This window comes from Thunnus albacares, chromosome 22 (assembly GCF_914725855.1).
Source record: "Thunnus albacares chromosome 22, fThuAlb1.1, whole genome shotgun sequence".
Lineage (NCBI taxonomy): Eukaryota > Metazoa > Chordata > Actinopteri > Scombriformes > Scombridae > Thunnus > Thunnus albacares.
Window position 1 is genome coordinate 13,212,301 of NC_058127.1, and position 16,677 is coordinate 13,228,977.

At 38.4% G+C, this 16,677-nt stretch overlaps 1 long non-coding RNA gene across 1 annotated transcript; it reads right to left on the reverse strand.

Annotated features, from left to right (window-relative positions):
• Positions 1 to 2,660: 2,660 nt before the first annotated feature.
• On the reverse strand, positions 2,661 to 15,905 carry LOC122974050. The gene is made up of 2 exons (XR_006400227.1): positions 15,754 to 15,905; positions 2,661 to 3,042 (listed from the first exon to the last, which is right to left on the reverse strand). It is a non-coding gene; the product is annotated as an uncharacterized LOC122974050 (long non-coding RNA).
• Positions 15,906 to 16,677: the final 772 nt, after the last annotated feature.

The following is a 16,677-nucleotide window of genomic DNA, read 5'->3' on the forward strand; positions in this document are numbered from 1 at the left end:
ATGAAGCAAACTTTAAAAGTCATTTTTAAAAGTCAGACATTTTTAATGCATATCTACTTTTTTTGAGGGAAGAGGACAGGCTTAATGGATCATTATGTGTTTATTTGTTAGGCTTCAATGTTTTCTCCTTGATTCCTGCAAAACTACCCAATCTCCTGGACATGTAACCGCCTATCAGCGCTAATATTACTGGCGAAATGAATGCTCATTTCAAGTCAGGTAGCACCAAATTAGTGGTCATGATCGTGCATGTGTGGGATAATTTTAAATACATACTGGAAAGTGAAAAGTCCATACTCTTCCAGCAAGGCAGTCAGTGCGGTCAGAGCAGTTAACACAGTTAGAGACGAGAGGAGCAGCACTGCTCACATTATTTACTGAATCAATACCTACCAGATTATGTGAAATATCAACCATTAAAGGGTGCTGAGTGACTGAAAATTTAAAATGCCCACAAATGGTTTATCCTCACAGCTTATTTATTTACAATTTTAGGTGTGGAACTTGTGTCTCCCCCTTCTGGCAGTGAGAGTAATTACACAAACACTGTCTATGCGTGCTTATGACATATGTTTCCTAGCTGCCGTATTCTACTCCATCGCTACTGGCTGTAAAACAGTGGATACATTTTTTTGAACGTCACAACCTCTGCAAATTTACTCAAGTTTACAATCACAATTTGATCCATTCAGTCCAAGAACATTTGGAAAGCCTACAAAAGTCGCATGATTGAATAATTTTATCCCCATATAACTTAGCAGAGGGCTAAACCAGAAGTTAGTTGGCTCGGCCGGCGGAAGTCTCTGGTGCACATGCTCTACAGGTGTTTGAGCCCATACAGCATGGGCAGTATGCATTCATCTGGGTAATTTCTTTACAATGGGAAGTGGTTTTCTTGGCTTTATGTGCCACTGAGCAACTTTCATAGGAATGAACGGAGCCCCGTCTCTAATGCTGTATCCAGTTCTTATCATACATCCATGGTTGCTCCCCAATTCAGCTCTGGCGTACCAATCAATGCTGGTTGACATAAAATGCATCACCACCAGTGTGCCAGCACCGGCATGTTGCCACAAACACCTGATTTAAAAACTCCAGTATACTGTGAAATACAGAGAGATTTACGTGGCATTGATAGGCTTTATAACCATTGTGTGTACTCATTTGGCATGTCCCACAATCCAGCTTTTAGTTAAGTTTCTATGGTTTTCTAAAATTAAAACAGAAAGGTCAAGAAAAATACACCAAAGCTTAATTAAATCTGGACATTGTACAGAAATTAAACCCAATATGAAAAAGAAATCGGTAAAAAATGTGACACTAATGGCACTTTTGCTGTATATTAAGTTGTTTATAAAACTGTTTGTACCAACCACTAACTTATCTTGTTATTTTATGGCCATTTAAACACCAGAGCTGACACACAGAAATGTAGTGTAATTAAAACAACAAGCTTGCTCTATAATTTAACAGCCAAATTACAACAGCTGAATGTCAACTGGGCTGTTACATTTCAGAGGGGAATTTCAAATCTCCCTTATGAAAAGGCTAAACATGGCCGCATCCTTACCAAAATACCAAAGAAAGTCATCAAAGTCAACAAGGTCTTGTGAATATACAGCCTGCACACAGTGATTAAGCAGAAGCAGACTATTAAATAAAAACACTGAGCTAATAGGAAATGTGCCTCATAAGCAGACTTCAGTTAGAGCAAATTGTTTGGTGGGGCTGAGCAATTTATGGGGTACTTGACTTGTTGGTTCTCTCTAAGCACTGGGAGACCTGGTCAGTAAATCTGAGGGCTTTACTCTCGTCCAGAGATAAATAATTGTAAGAAAAAAAGGGCCTTTGCTGCACACAGTTTAATTAAGGGCTTCTGGGAATTATAATCAACGCTAAAAGAGATGCCATGGTGATGAAGCATAAATCCATAACTGTGGAGCAGACGGCACGTCCAATCTAATATTGCTCATCGGGTAAACAAGTGAGTGTGAGTGTGTTTGTGCAAGTGTGTGTGCGCATCTCTTAAACTTTCTGAAACTGCATAATGTTGTCTGCTTAATCCTGGTGTCTGTGAGCTGTCTTGTGTGTTGGTTTCTAAATTATTGTTATATGGTCCCTAATACTTCTTTCTGTTTCTCTTTGTGCTGTTTTTTAATTAGCCACACCAGCGGTGGATGGCATTGTTGGGTCTGTCGGTCATGACTGAAATATCTCAACATTTATGGTCCCCAGAAGATAAAGCCGTCTTGCTTTGGTGAAATGTCTTCACAGCTAGTAAATTGTGTTGCCATGAAATTTGGTGCAGACATTCATGCCCCCCCTCCTCCCTCCCTGAGGATTTATCATAATAACTTTGGTGATCCCCTGACTTTTCATTTAATGCCAGCAGAAGGTTAAAATTTTAACAATCCAATACTGGTTTATGAATGATTAAAGACAGAAAAAAATATATAAGATGATTGACAGTAAACACATTACACCTGCTAAATGTCAGCATGTTAGCATTGTCATTGTGAGAATGATAGCATGCTGACATTAGCATTTATTTCAAAACACTGCTGTGCCTAGGTACAGTTTTACAGATCTGCTAGCATGACTGCAGAGTCTTAGTCTTCTTCAGTATAAATGTGTGTAGTATACACAAGAAACAAATCCACCTCTGTTTACTTTTTATTTCAACGGTCATCATAAAGACATGTAAGTTCTTCTAAGGTACAAATGCATAGTGTGAAGCACATTCTAGTTGTGGTTATTCACATCTCAAGTCAAATGCCTCTTAGAAAATTACAAGTAGGCGACATTCAATTTTCTATATGCATACCAAAACCAGACACATCACCATTATTAATTGCATTTTTCTTTTTTGATTAAATTGCATTTTTAAGCAGTTGAAGAGGCTTAAAGTTACCCATCTGACACTAAAGCCTCTCTCAGGTTCCCAAATCCATGCTGACAGGAAGCAAGGCCAGCAGCCAAACCAGGGAGCCAAGGGTTTGTGTGTGGAACCACATTTCCTCATTCATTAAAATGGAGACTGGGCTGGAAATACAAAATACAAAGTGACAGGTATCAGAATTAGGTTGCATTCACTCTGATTCCTCAGGAGAGTCAGAAGTTTGGTGAGCCTGCTTAGCTTGCACAATATTCAGGTATATCAGGAGCAGTCCAATCACGGAAGTGAAGCCAGACTAAAGTGAAAGCTTTGTAGAGTTGCTGACCCAGCAGCATTTTTTAGAAAGGATGTGAGCTTGTTTGGGCTGTGTACTCTTCTGCCAGTAAGAAAGATAATGGTTAAGACAAAATGGACACAATCAATAATAACTTTATTTACCACACTCTCTACATTCACATATGGATTTACACATTTCTCATCAACTTTGTGATATTAATTTGTACAAAACTAAACCATCAACAAAGAACTGGACAAACACAACACACGAGTGAAGGCCAGTCTGCTTGTATTTCTTACCTGGACACATATTTAACATTTTGAATCCATTTATTATTAAGCCTCTACATGCATTGAACCTCATCACACTGATTTTATTCTGTAGATTTGTAGTTCAAGGTGTAGTGAAAATAGAGAGAAAATTATGTAATATAGTAAGTAATATGGTAAGCACTGCTACTCTCTATTCCACCAAATTAGTGTATACTATATATAGTATAAAAACAAACCACCATTGTGAATGAAACCATGTTTCCAGGATAACTACTGGCAGTTTAAAATACATCACAAGTAAAAAAAGGTTTACAGCTAAAGAGCCAGGAGCCAAATGGGCTTGAGTGCAATGGTGAAAAAATAAACATTATATATTAGATGGAAGCTCTTAGTGAGATCTGAAATGATGACCTACTACTGTAAATTTAACCAACACTGAAAGACCTCACAGTTAATGCAAAGCTTTGCTCGATGCAAAAAGGCCTTAAGTGCATTTGCGCACTCTTGGAAGGGGAGGAAAAGTATGGTCACACACTAAAATGAATGCTGTGTAACTACAGAGAAGGTTTTAATCAGCTGATGTAAGATGAACCAAATAACACATTGTACACTGCATACAATATTGATGCCAATCATTCATGAGGATGCTGGGACATATTGATTGCAATATTACCCGCAGTTGTGTTATGTTTACTGCCAGTGGATGTCTGGAGTGATTACTTTTATCATTCATCATTGATCAAGAAATATATATGAATTCCATATGCAAGAAAAACAGAATCATTTAGTTTGTATCATTGTAATGTAGAAAATAATTAAAAATGGTAAAAAAAAAAAACTTAATTATTTTCAGAGTGACTTTCATTGTAATCAGAAAGATTCTTTTCATTGTATATTACTTTGATATTCCATTGAACACCACCCAGAGAAAATATTGCCTTGAGCAAGTGTGATGTTAGTGCTGTTCTTTTTTTCCTCAGATGTCTCTAATCAACTCCTTCAGCATATATTGAATGCCGCCAGTGCTAAATATGAAGGAAAGAAATCATTTGTGGCCACAAATGGATTTACTAATGAAACAGTGAAGAAGCATACATACCTTCCCCAAGACAATTACTGCAGAGATTGAAATATTATTATGTTCTAAAGTTAGAAGACTGTTTCTTACATTTGCTGCATATTGTAAAATCACTGTGTATTAACTCTTCTCATGCATTAAGGGGTTTTTCAGTTACAGTATAAGACACATACGTAAGGTCTAATGCATAATGCCACTTGTGGTACAAATTCTCTAATCCAAGCTTATCAACATGGTTAAAAAAATAAAGACTTCAGTTGTGAAACTTGTTTTTTCTGTATAAATGATATGATGTTAAATTTTATTCTATATGAATTTTTATTCTCTATGATTAAAAGCCATGTACCTAATTCTAAAGGGCCGAAAAAGTTAGAGCCTGTATAGTTCATGGCTCTACTGAGGACACTTAATGAGCACACACTAAAGTGGTCCAGAATAGCTTGCAATTTACCTTGCTGTCCACACATGTTCTCTGCCTACTCGGGGAAACTTCACCAGTATTAAATCAGAATATGATCATTTTAATGGAATAATTCATTCCTTTAGTTGGTTATTTATGAACATCCTGGAACCACATGTCTAATCACTGATTTCTTGCTGATATACAGCCTGGAGCTGCTCCAGTGATGATTATTACCAGGGGATTGAACACATACAATATTATTTTGAACTTTACCATCCAGCTGGGTTCTTTATATTATCATAATTCATATACTCTTATCTCCATAAAATCACCCCGTGCACCATCACACCTATTCTGCCTCCCATTTTCTCCACTGCAATCTACATAATGGTGCAGCATCAGGTCAGGGGAGGGTAAAACTCATCATCTTTATTTGTGGATACAAGAGACAAAACTCTAACGCAGAGCTGATGCATGTAAAGGAATGAATTCTTGTTTCATGATCAGTGAGCCAGATTGTCTAAACTGGGCTTTTAATGTCACTTCCATGCTAGTTTGTGTGGGCAAGCCAGCATACTTAGCTTTCCTGCTGGTTCCTTGTGCCTCCGATGAAAGAACATGAAAAGAAAGACCAGCCAAGTACTGTGACACATGGCTTTGCCATTCTCTCAAATCAGTCTGTGAAACTTCAAGGTAAACCCAAGATATAATGGACTTTTTTTTTTTTCTTCAAAACAGCAACCTTCAACAAGTCAATATGTGTGTTAGCTTTACTCACAGAAGTTACTCCATTTTGGTTTACAATGGAAGAAAGAAGCATTGCATGGTTCTGATGACTCATATGACAGGTGGTCTTTAGTGGGGCAGGTGAAAATAGAAAAAACAAGATCCAGGAGGTCTTGCTTGATATTTGTCCTTAAGTGGTGCAGACAACCATGAAAAAAAAGAAAAAACTAAGACACACCGTCTTCAGATGGTTTAATCAATCAATTTTTAATTGGTCTTCAGACCAACGCATATCGACTCAATACACGTTGGTCTGCTTGGTTGCCTATATGCTTGAAGAATAAATTCACAATATTATTTCACCTGAAGATGGAGTGCCTTAGTTTTTTTTCCATGGTTGTCTGCACCACTTAAGGACAATTAATCCATTTTGCTCCGAATGTATCAGACATTTTCTCCTGTGCAAGAAATAAGCTGACAGAGCTCAAATGTGGTATCGAAAAAGTCTATACATTCTGGGGAATGTATTGTTCTCTGCACAGCTGTGAGAGATTGCACTAAAGCACAAAAGACTGATTCTAGTTTTCTTTTTTTTCTCTCTCCCTCCTGCAGCTGTACAAATGCACGTTTCCAGTTTGAAATAATCTCTCATTTTTCCATATGCATACAACAGGAGGAAATTATTTGTCAAAGTGAATGTCATCTCATTTAGTCCGGCGTAATCCTGCAGGCTGATACCATCTTCTCAGCTGGTCTGAGCTTCTGCCCAGATATATTGTTCAGCAGCTCCCCTTTTTAAGATCTCAATCTACAGAAAGCGCGTTGCCTTTTTTTCCCCACTCTCTTCCCTTCCACTGCATTTTATTACACTGAGGGCATCTGACTAATGCAATGCACTGTTGGCCTGCTGCCACATGCCAATTTATAACACGATAGCTTTGGCTGCTCCATGCATACCAAGTAATGCTGATTTGTTGTATTGGCTGTACTGCCTCTTACTCTGCTACTGTTTTTTTTCCATCCCTCCCTCACTTACCCCTTTCTAAAATGGTAATAAGTGTGGTAAAACACAGCACTTAGAAATGGTGGAGAGGTGATGAAGTGGATGATGGGTAGAAAACACTATAAACACAATGCAATCGTAGCACTTGAGTAAAATAGGAAGAAGCTGTTGATAGACGAATGCAATTGAGTCAATGTGGCATAAGTCTGAGTAAAAAAGGTTTGGGTTTATGTGTATGTAATGTGTAATATTATGGCTACAGTACAGTAAGTAATGTTTATTTTTATATATACGGTATAATGAAACAGAGTGGTTTCCTTTCAGATCTCATGCTAGCGTTTTTTTCCAGAACTTGCATATTGTAGCTTAGCTTGTTTTTTGTGTGTTCCTCACATGTACATGTGAATATGTCCATGTCGGCTAGCTTTTGGACAGCTAGAGGTGTATTCCTACTGGTTGTTGTTCTTGCTAATTTCAGTGTGGCTTGTACAATATTCCTTGGTTACTACTCTAGCGACATGTGCTATTAAATCTAAATGAACCTCGGAAAGTATGGTTTAGAATGCAACCCTAGTTCTATGAGTACATGCAGAACCCTCTTACATGTTCTCGCTCAAACACAGTGAAGATAATTTGATCTATTATGGCTAACAATCATACATTTGCATCAAAGATCTTTACAATATGCAACATACAACATATGATTGACTATCACCTCTGCAGAAAACTGCACTGCAAATTGCATGTCCTTGCTCAGCCAGTGAGGATGACTCTTGTCTTACAACAAATGCAACCAACAACAACAATACTATTCTGCTACTGTGGTATGGTGCAGTACAGTTAAAAGTTAGTGATAAGCCTGTGATAAAAGATCAGTATGAAACACAGGTTTTAAAATGTCACCCATTCTCGTTCGTTTGCATCTGCCTGAGCTATAGTGGTTCAATGAACGTCAAGCACCTATTTTTACATCGTCTGCTTTCTCTTCCTGTGAAAATGTCAGCAGCTCACAATGTGCCTTTTTGGAACACAACTGCCTCCTCTGAACAGATGCATTTAAATACCGGTCTATTAGTTAAATGGATCATCCACAAACGCAGCTGTCATGAGGCAAAAGGCATCTGGATTCGGAGCAAGCCAGGGAAAATTGCTGCATCACCAGGACTTTGCAGCAGGAACATCCACCTGACTGTTTTGCTCAGTACACTAGAAATGGTTTCTGGCTAATCTCTGTGTTACACTTTAAAGATCTGTGTAACGCTCAAAGATATGTAACTTACAATTTCTCAGATAACCATCACCAAAGAATGCTAAACTATGGTTAATAAGGATGCACTGCTCAAAATTTACAGTATCAGTCCTGTTGCACAAAATAATAATTAAGCATAGCATATCTTGCCATTTCTGAGGTCTTTTTTTTTTTGGACCTTAATGCATCACAGAATGATGCACCACTTCATGACTGCAGGTGCTGTTGTAAAGGTCCTTTAGACCTAGCTAAGCATGAAACATAGCATGATGAAAGGTAATTCACTCTTGAAGCTAGGCTTTGGCAGTCATATTCATTGGCCACCTGAAATGAGAATGTGGCCCCCGTCGGGTCAACAGTAGGGATTCTGAAGTGAAGAGTCGGCATAATTATCACTTCCAGTTCCAGACTAGAAGGGATGTGGCGATCTGGAGGCCACTCAGTGACAGAGCTGGAGAGAGAGTGCTTGGATGGGGGCCCAGTAACAAAAGGTTAGCCCACTATAAATAGCACTGATAGAGGTAGTGGTGATGGCAGGAATGGTTGGAAGAGGACCATGCTGGTTTGTCGCGGTGTTTAGTCGAGGAGTGCCCTGATTACTCTGTACTCAGCACTGTCTACAGCAGTGGTTCCCAAACTGTTTTAGACCACAGCACCCCTTCAAAGGAATTTTTTTGTCATGGCACCCTGAGCCACCCAAACCCCAATATAACCAATATAACATAGCCTGTATGTACACAAAAGCTTATTTTAACAATTTCATATATATTATATTAGGCTATAATATATCAATATTAAGTTAAGTAATATAGTCTCATTCTTAATCAGTCAGAAAAAGCCAACAGGTGCTGTGCATATTTACAGATAAGTAATTTTACTTAACAGTGAATACAATTAAATACAGTACCAGTTAAAAGTGTGGACACACCTTCCCATTCACTTCAATGAGAAAGTGAAAGTTAATATGTTTAATGTATTTCTTTCGGGGACAGTGATGGATATTGTTCTTCCACAAGCAGCTAAAACCTGTCTGTTTTTAAAAATCACAATAGATGAATAATGATATGATTAATCTTGTGACTCCCACTTTAGGAACCACAGCTCTGTATTGACTTTATTATTTTATTATTGCTATTTTCTAAACTGGGACCTGAGTTCCTAATTTTGTTCCCTTCATGTACCAACATGTTCTTGAATGACAATAAACTTCCTTGAATCCTTGAATCTAGAGTCCAGACTTGCTATTTCTGTTTGTTTTTGCCGTCTGTATATCAGTGTCTTACCTATCGACATTTGCTATTTGGTGTAATTGGCTGTCTTCGCGGTGAGGAAAAGTCTGCAAAAGATGACTAAATAATATAATGTTGGCACGTTGCCTTGATGTAAAAAATACTTTTTTGCAGTTTGAATTACATATCTAGGATGAATGTTTCTCAAACTCACTGGCAGCAAACTGAAAATATAGACAGAAAAGATTGTATGTGTGAAAGCTGAGAGTCCTTGAGCACTATATGCCTGTCTTCTCTAGGGGTAAAGAGATGATGGGTGCGCCTCACTCTTGAAAAGCACATCACAGTGTCAGTGTTTTTCTACTTCATATGCATAGATCTCTACATATAAGTTCTGCAGATACCTTAGTATCAATACAACATTGAAATATGCACGCAGTATCACTCAAAAATCATTCATTTTCTGTCTCAAACATAGTTATACTAAAACAAAAGTGTGTGTTTCCTTGAAGCCATTAAAGGACGGTCAAGGACAATGGTCAGATGCCCATATGAACACTGACACGTTTTTCCTGCTGTACTCATTCCTTCTTTTCATAATGACCAAATATGCAGTCCTCGCTTTGGGCAAAAATTTATTTAAAAGTTTATCTGAAGATAATATGAAGCTTCAGCAGTCTGAGTTAGTCAAATAAAGTGGATCTCTTCCACAATTACAGTCTTTTTAGTAAAAAAACTCCCTCTTTGTGTCTCGACAGACAGTGTTTTCCTGTTCAGCTGCAGTGAAAGGATTGTAACAAAAAGAGGGAATATGGGACTAAAAAGACTGTAACTGTGGAAGAGATTGAACAGATACATTGAAAGATATTGACTTGATTTGATTAATTTGGATGACTGAACCTTCATAATAGCTTCAAATAAATCTTTGAATACATTTTTGTATGGAAGGAGGGCTATGGATTTTGTCCCCTATCACTTGCATTGAAAGTGCATTATGAATGTATCTTTTAATGACCAGTATGAACAGGAGGAATGATTACAGCAAGAAAAACATGGGTGAATGTTCATTTTAGCACCTGACTGTTATTTTCGGACAGACTTGAAACATTGTGAATTTATCCAACAATTCCTCAGTTCTACCCAAAATAAAGACAGAATAGAGAGAATGACAATGTGTTACAGGTGAAATGCATTTTTAAAATATGCCATTATATGCAATACGAGAATATCTGGTGTAGGGCTGAGATTCAGTCATATTTTACCTTTATGTAGTTTGAACCGAAATAATCTCATTAGATTTTGCATGGCTCATTAGGGTGTCTACCCCTGATTACACCCACTGTTACCCATCAGGACTGTTTACTGCATCAGTTTGCTAATGTGAACATCACTGGCACAGACACACATGCACAAACACACAGGCAAAGGGAGCGAGAGAGCTATGAATCAGGAAATCTTGGATACCCTGACTGTAATGAACCTCCTATAAGGGCTCCTGGGTAATTCAATCTCCATTTAGAAACGTCTCTCTCTCTGCATAACGCGCATTTCATCTGGCTTGCATCAAGATCCGTCTCCCTGTCAGCGAATGAGCGGTCTCTGAAAGTGGCAGTAGCATTAGATATTGCACGGGCATTGGGCCTAACTGCGCGGATAACCTTTCAGCCATGCTAACACTGGGACTTTGGTGAGAGCATCCTAGCGTTAATTGGATGGTGAAGCAGACTTTATATCAAAAGTATGCCTCCTCAGTTTGGTAATTGTTACCATTATGACTTGAGAACACCACTCACTGCATTTCAAGTGATTCCAAGCCCTTGCTCAGTGGCATGAATATTCCACCTCGCTGTTCTCACCAAGCTGTCTCCAGAGAGCCAGTGCTCATCAGCCCTGAATGGGTGTGTGTGCTCAGCCATTGTAGCTGATGCCCATCATGCTGCAATGTGCAAGTGCTAAGCTTGAAACTGGGTAGATATTCCCTTAAAGAATAAACTGTTGTAGCATGAAAGAAGCTCTTTAAACCACCAGCACTGAGTGGCAAGAACTGCTTGTGGAAGGGTCACTTAAGTCTTGTCATTTTTATTTAATGTATAGTATTCAAGTATATGCAGCCCAAGCTAGGTGACATATTTTCCTTACTCAATGAATGCTTCATGAGGAACTATATATTCTGAGTCTATTAATAATTTCAAAATTAAATCAGCAGCCATAACTGACTTAAATATTAATTTATAATTACTTTGCACAAAAATAAATGTTTTATAGAGTCTTGTTAGATATAAGACTTGTAATGATAACGAATGTTAAACAATAAAATAATATTAAAAATATATACTTTTTAATTAACCACTTAAACCAACCAAACAGGCCATATTTTAATACCCTCCTCATAGGTTATGGTAACTGGAGGGGCACTGAAGTGATTTTAATCAACTGTTTATTACCATAGCATTAACATAATTCCAGCTTGTGTGCAATTACATGTACATGTGCACTTGATCACTGTGCATTCATGCATGTGCTTCTGTATTTACACTGTATTTATTGCACACATATTTGTTATGTGTGGTCACATTGCATGCTGTATGTAGTTTCTTGTGATGATGATGGTTCTCAACAGTTAAATTGCTTTATGTATGGAGAATTAAAGAACAAGAGAAATTGAGATGAAGAGGTGTTAAAAGTATGTATTTTCATCAAATTTTCCTCTCAGTTTTTGATATTTTTGTAAATCCACCTATTTTGGGGGCCCAACTAATGTTTTGTGAAGTGGAGTGACAGTTATCCAATGCCCACTCCATACCTTGACTTGGTTTTGATCTGTGCACTTCACTGTGCTCATGCGTGCAAGCTTAAGCAGCCTCCCGCAAGGTAATAAGCTAATGAGCTAATGAATAAGTAAAAATTCACATTCAGTACAGAGGAGTATTTTGTGCTTCTTTACTTATGCACTGAAAACCCTACAATATGTCTCGAGAGAAATGTTCATAAAGTCATACATCTCACATAAGCTGATAAGTTTTCGAAGCATGTTTTCAGAGGTGATTGTGAAACTGACTATAGCGCTATGTGTTAGCTCACAGAGGATGAAATAATTTAATCATTGCTAATTAGTGTCACGCCTGTTTACAAAAATAGTAAAAGACAACGAATTAATTTCCCAAGGCCAAATCACCAATTTATCTGGGTGCACCACTGATCTTGCCACAACTGAATTAAAGGTGGATGGGTTTTAAAGTTAAAAACACATGAAAAGGAGAAATGCCCTTGGCCTGGTTTTTTTCTCAACACCCAGTGGCAAGGACGTAGAAGGCAATTTGTGAATTTGCCTTTGATACTTGTCTTGTTTTTGAACAAAAAAATAGGAAAAACTTCATCCAGATCAGAAATAAATATATTTGCCATGACCTACATATTGTAATTCATGTGATATTGTTAATATATGAAAAATCCGTGGACAACATTTTAATAAATACATTACTCAAATCTACAAAAGATAAGTGAACAAGATAAGTGGGCATGAGAACATGGTTAAATTGATGGATTATAAATAAACAAGGCAGGTTTGTCAAGTGCCTCAAAACAAGCCTATAGGCGGTGATTCCAATTAGCAGTTATTGTGTAGGATATTGAGGTTTTTCATTGACTTACAGGGAATTCTGTACTTCTGACAGTTATGTTCCCTCTATGCCCTGCATGCTAATTGGCTTTTCCAACAACATCAGCTGAAGGAAATTATGCATTAGCTGACATTATAATACACAGCTCTAGCTTCAAACCAAGAGCTACAGAGAGTTGGCCGCATGAAGTACAGGTGAGTTAATGTGCTGCTTATTCTACAGAATTTATTATGTCGTAAAGTAGTTGCCACACTGTGAATTAAGCGCAAAATTTCATGTGCTGAGAGGGAAAGTTTCCTCAGGAAAATTAAACCTCATCCAGGATGCCGGAGATGCACTCTCTCTCACCTGCGTTAATAACAAGGTTTGAACCGTGCTCCCATGTCCACTAATGGCCCATCCATCTGCTGACGCGGGAGCACAAAGAGCACCATTTTCCCTGTTCTCTCTACTTGTTTCTAGAGCTCTCTCTCCTCTTTACACTGTGAATGATAGCACCCCAGTGGCATTGTGGGTGATAAATAAATCCTGCAGGAAATAGGAACTGGATCTTGAAGGGGAGGGTCCATGCAATGGGAAAAGAGATCAATGCGTCTTTTAATTATCAGTGTGGCTAAAGCGCACTATTGGGTTCAATGTCAGCTGCTACAGGCACTAGATCTATTACACCGACTTTACCAGCTAGATATTACAATGTACATTCAAGTGTATTCATTACAGCCCGGAAATGTGTTTTTCTGAGCTAGAAGCCATCAATTTCAAATTATTAGAGATGTCAACAGAATTTGCTGGTTATTCCAGTAATTCACAGTCGATGATATGTGAGTGGAATTTCAAATAAATTTAGGTCTTCTTTCCAGTTTTCACATGCTTGTCTTAAAGGGTATGTATCATACACATTTGCTGGTCTATATTTTTATTCTAGGACTGTAATGGAATATTTTTGCATGATTTACAGTTAAAAAAATCAATATTTATCTTATACTGGCCCTTTATGCAGCCCCTCAGTTCAGCCTCTGTCTGAAACAGGCTGTTTTAGCTCCTATCTCTTTAAGGAGCCCCTCCTGATGAGCCCACTCTGTTCTGATTGGTTAGCTCCAGAAAGCAAAGCTGTCTCTCGGGAGACTTCCGACAACTTGGGATACAACATGGAACTCATGGAACAACCTTAGCAACAACCTTAGCAACAAAGGCTAAGGAACAGACGTCCATTTATGGGCATGCACAATCTGATGTCATCACAAGGGGGAAGTAGAGGTACCTTTGCAAACAGAGCATTCAGAGCAGGTTGAAGCCTGGCTCTTGACATTCTGGGAGCATTTTACATATGTTCACCTCAAGTTTTGGACCTTTGACTATGTTTAACATAGACATTTGACATTATAACAGCAAAGAAATAACAGAAAACCACAAAAAGAGCTTGAAAACTTTTTTTATGTGACTCAAAGCTGTCTCACTATGACCGAAACATTGATTTTAACTGTTGTACATCCAACTGCTGAAGGGTCTAATAAAAAAGGCCAGTGTCAACTTTACATCTACTTAAATTAAGATGTTGATAAAACATACAAGGGCACAAATACTGTATGCATAAACACACGTTTATCAGATTGAGAGGATGTGAGGTGGTGGGTGAGGATTAGGAGGAGGCTGTAGATTAGCAGTGATGGGTAGCGAGGGAGGGATTTGGGCGCGTCTAACCCCTGACCATTAATCCCTACTGTAACTGAGTGAAGCAGATGGCAGCCAGCAAAATCTAGTGACACTGATGGAATCTCGGCTAATGATGCTCCCAATCCGCAAAGCAAGACAAACAGAGAGAGAGAGAGAGGATAGAAGGCCTGCATGCTCGCTCTGTCCCTAAGTGGAAGTGTCAACATCAGAAATCTTTACTTCCACTTTGTTAGTCCCTGTGTGTACACTGGGTCTTCACAAGTTTTCTCATCTCCCAGCGTGTCATTCGTTTGGAATGTGGCAAAATACAGAATGGCTCGATACGCCAGCTTGGAGACTCAGGAGGGAGAAGGTTGGTTTGGTTGATGACAAGCGACCGCAATTGGCTCTAATGTTTGGTCTAGTGTGTGGTGTGTAAACGTGGTGACTCCACCACTAGGATGAGAGACGTGGGACTGATCTAGAATCATCTAAACTCAAATGAAGCAATTACAGCATGTTGCTGCTGCAAAGTTTTATGGCAAGTCTGTCCTACCAATGACTGTATAATACACAAAACTGCTGCCTTCCACCTTCTCTAATCTAATCTAGTTTAATAGAGCAGATTACAGTTTAAAAGGTACCCTCCAGACATGTTTTAAGACATAAAATAAACTGAATAATGAAAAAAAAAAAAAAATTGATTAACTATTTAAAAAAAATCTTCATTACATCTTTTCTCCCTCAATGAAAAATGCAGAATCTATGAATATGCAAATATTTTTCATTTCAAGTTTAACTACCAGACGCAAGATGTCTCCTACTTCACTGAGGCTTCAAGTTTCCACATAAAACTTGTGTAAATTGAATACGGAACCAGGATTGGCTCCAACCTAGTTGTGATGTCACAAATCATGCTCGTAGGTACTCTGGTCACCTCTGATCAGGTATGACAGGTTTGCATCAACTAATAATTAATGTATGAAAATATCAGTTAATGATTCAAATGAATGAAAAACAGATTTTGTTCATAATTACTCGCCTTTTTGACAGTTTACAATACATTGTGATTCCACTGATGAGTATGTGTTTGTGTGTAAACACCTCATTATCATGTTGATTTTTCATTGGTTAACACCTTCTGGCTTGAAAATAATGTAATGCAATTTGATTGCTTTAATTACCACCATAAGGAATTTGTGAATCTGTGCCATGGTGTGATGATGCTGGATATAAACCTGTACGCTGATTGATATATTAACCTAAAGGCCCAGACATTTACAAAGTTTATCAAAGACGCATAATTAACCAGTGCATGGGTCAATACATTAAATCATTTGATCTTACGTAAGTATACAGTTCTGTCTTCCAGCATCATTGGCATCCTTTTTGTCAGATCCCTTCTTTCTCTTTCTGTCTCTGCAGCTCTCTCCATGTCTCTTACTCTCGCTGGCTCCGCGTGGCTCTTTCAGGGGGAGAGGAATCAGCTCATGTTAAGACCTCACAGTTATGATGAAAAGGGTAATCATCCTGTCACTGTGTGCAGCTAGACGAGCGCTTTTAGATTTTGAGAGTTACAGCTGACACCGCTGACAGGCCGAGTCACTGTGCTACTGTAGTCAGAAGAGGTGAGAGGAAAGATAAGAGAGGAGAGGAGGAGAGGGAAATGGAGTGGAGAGGGGAGGGAAAAGGAAAGGTGCAGGTAAGAGAAAGGAAAGAGAAAGAGTGGAGAGGAGGTTGGAGGAAATCTGTTTTTAGCCATAACAATGAAATGGAAGATCCAGATTTTTTTTTTTTTTCTTCAAGATATCACAATTTTCTCATGAAAAACATATTTCTAAGGATTTCTGAGTCAAACTTACGTATAACAAAGGTGTTACAGACCTGATGAGAGGATAGGATAGACCTTATTCACGGCAGAAATTTCGACTTGTCATGGCTGTTACTGATGACATTAAAGGGGACATATTATGCACATTTACATGGACTCTGGGGCTCCACAAGAATATCTTTGCATGATTAACAGTTCAGAAAACACCTTGACCCTTTACGCAACCCCTCGGTTCAGCCTCTGTCTGAAACCGTTTTAGCTACTGTTTCTTTAAGGTCCCCCTCCATATGGGCCCACTCTGTTCTGATTGGCCAGCTCTTGGAAGCTGCCCCTCGGCAGACATCTGCCAGCTGTGAAGGCTACATCAACAAACCATGCAACAAACTATAATAGTAGGATTTCACTACTTTTTCTTGTTGTTTACTCGAAATATCAACTTC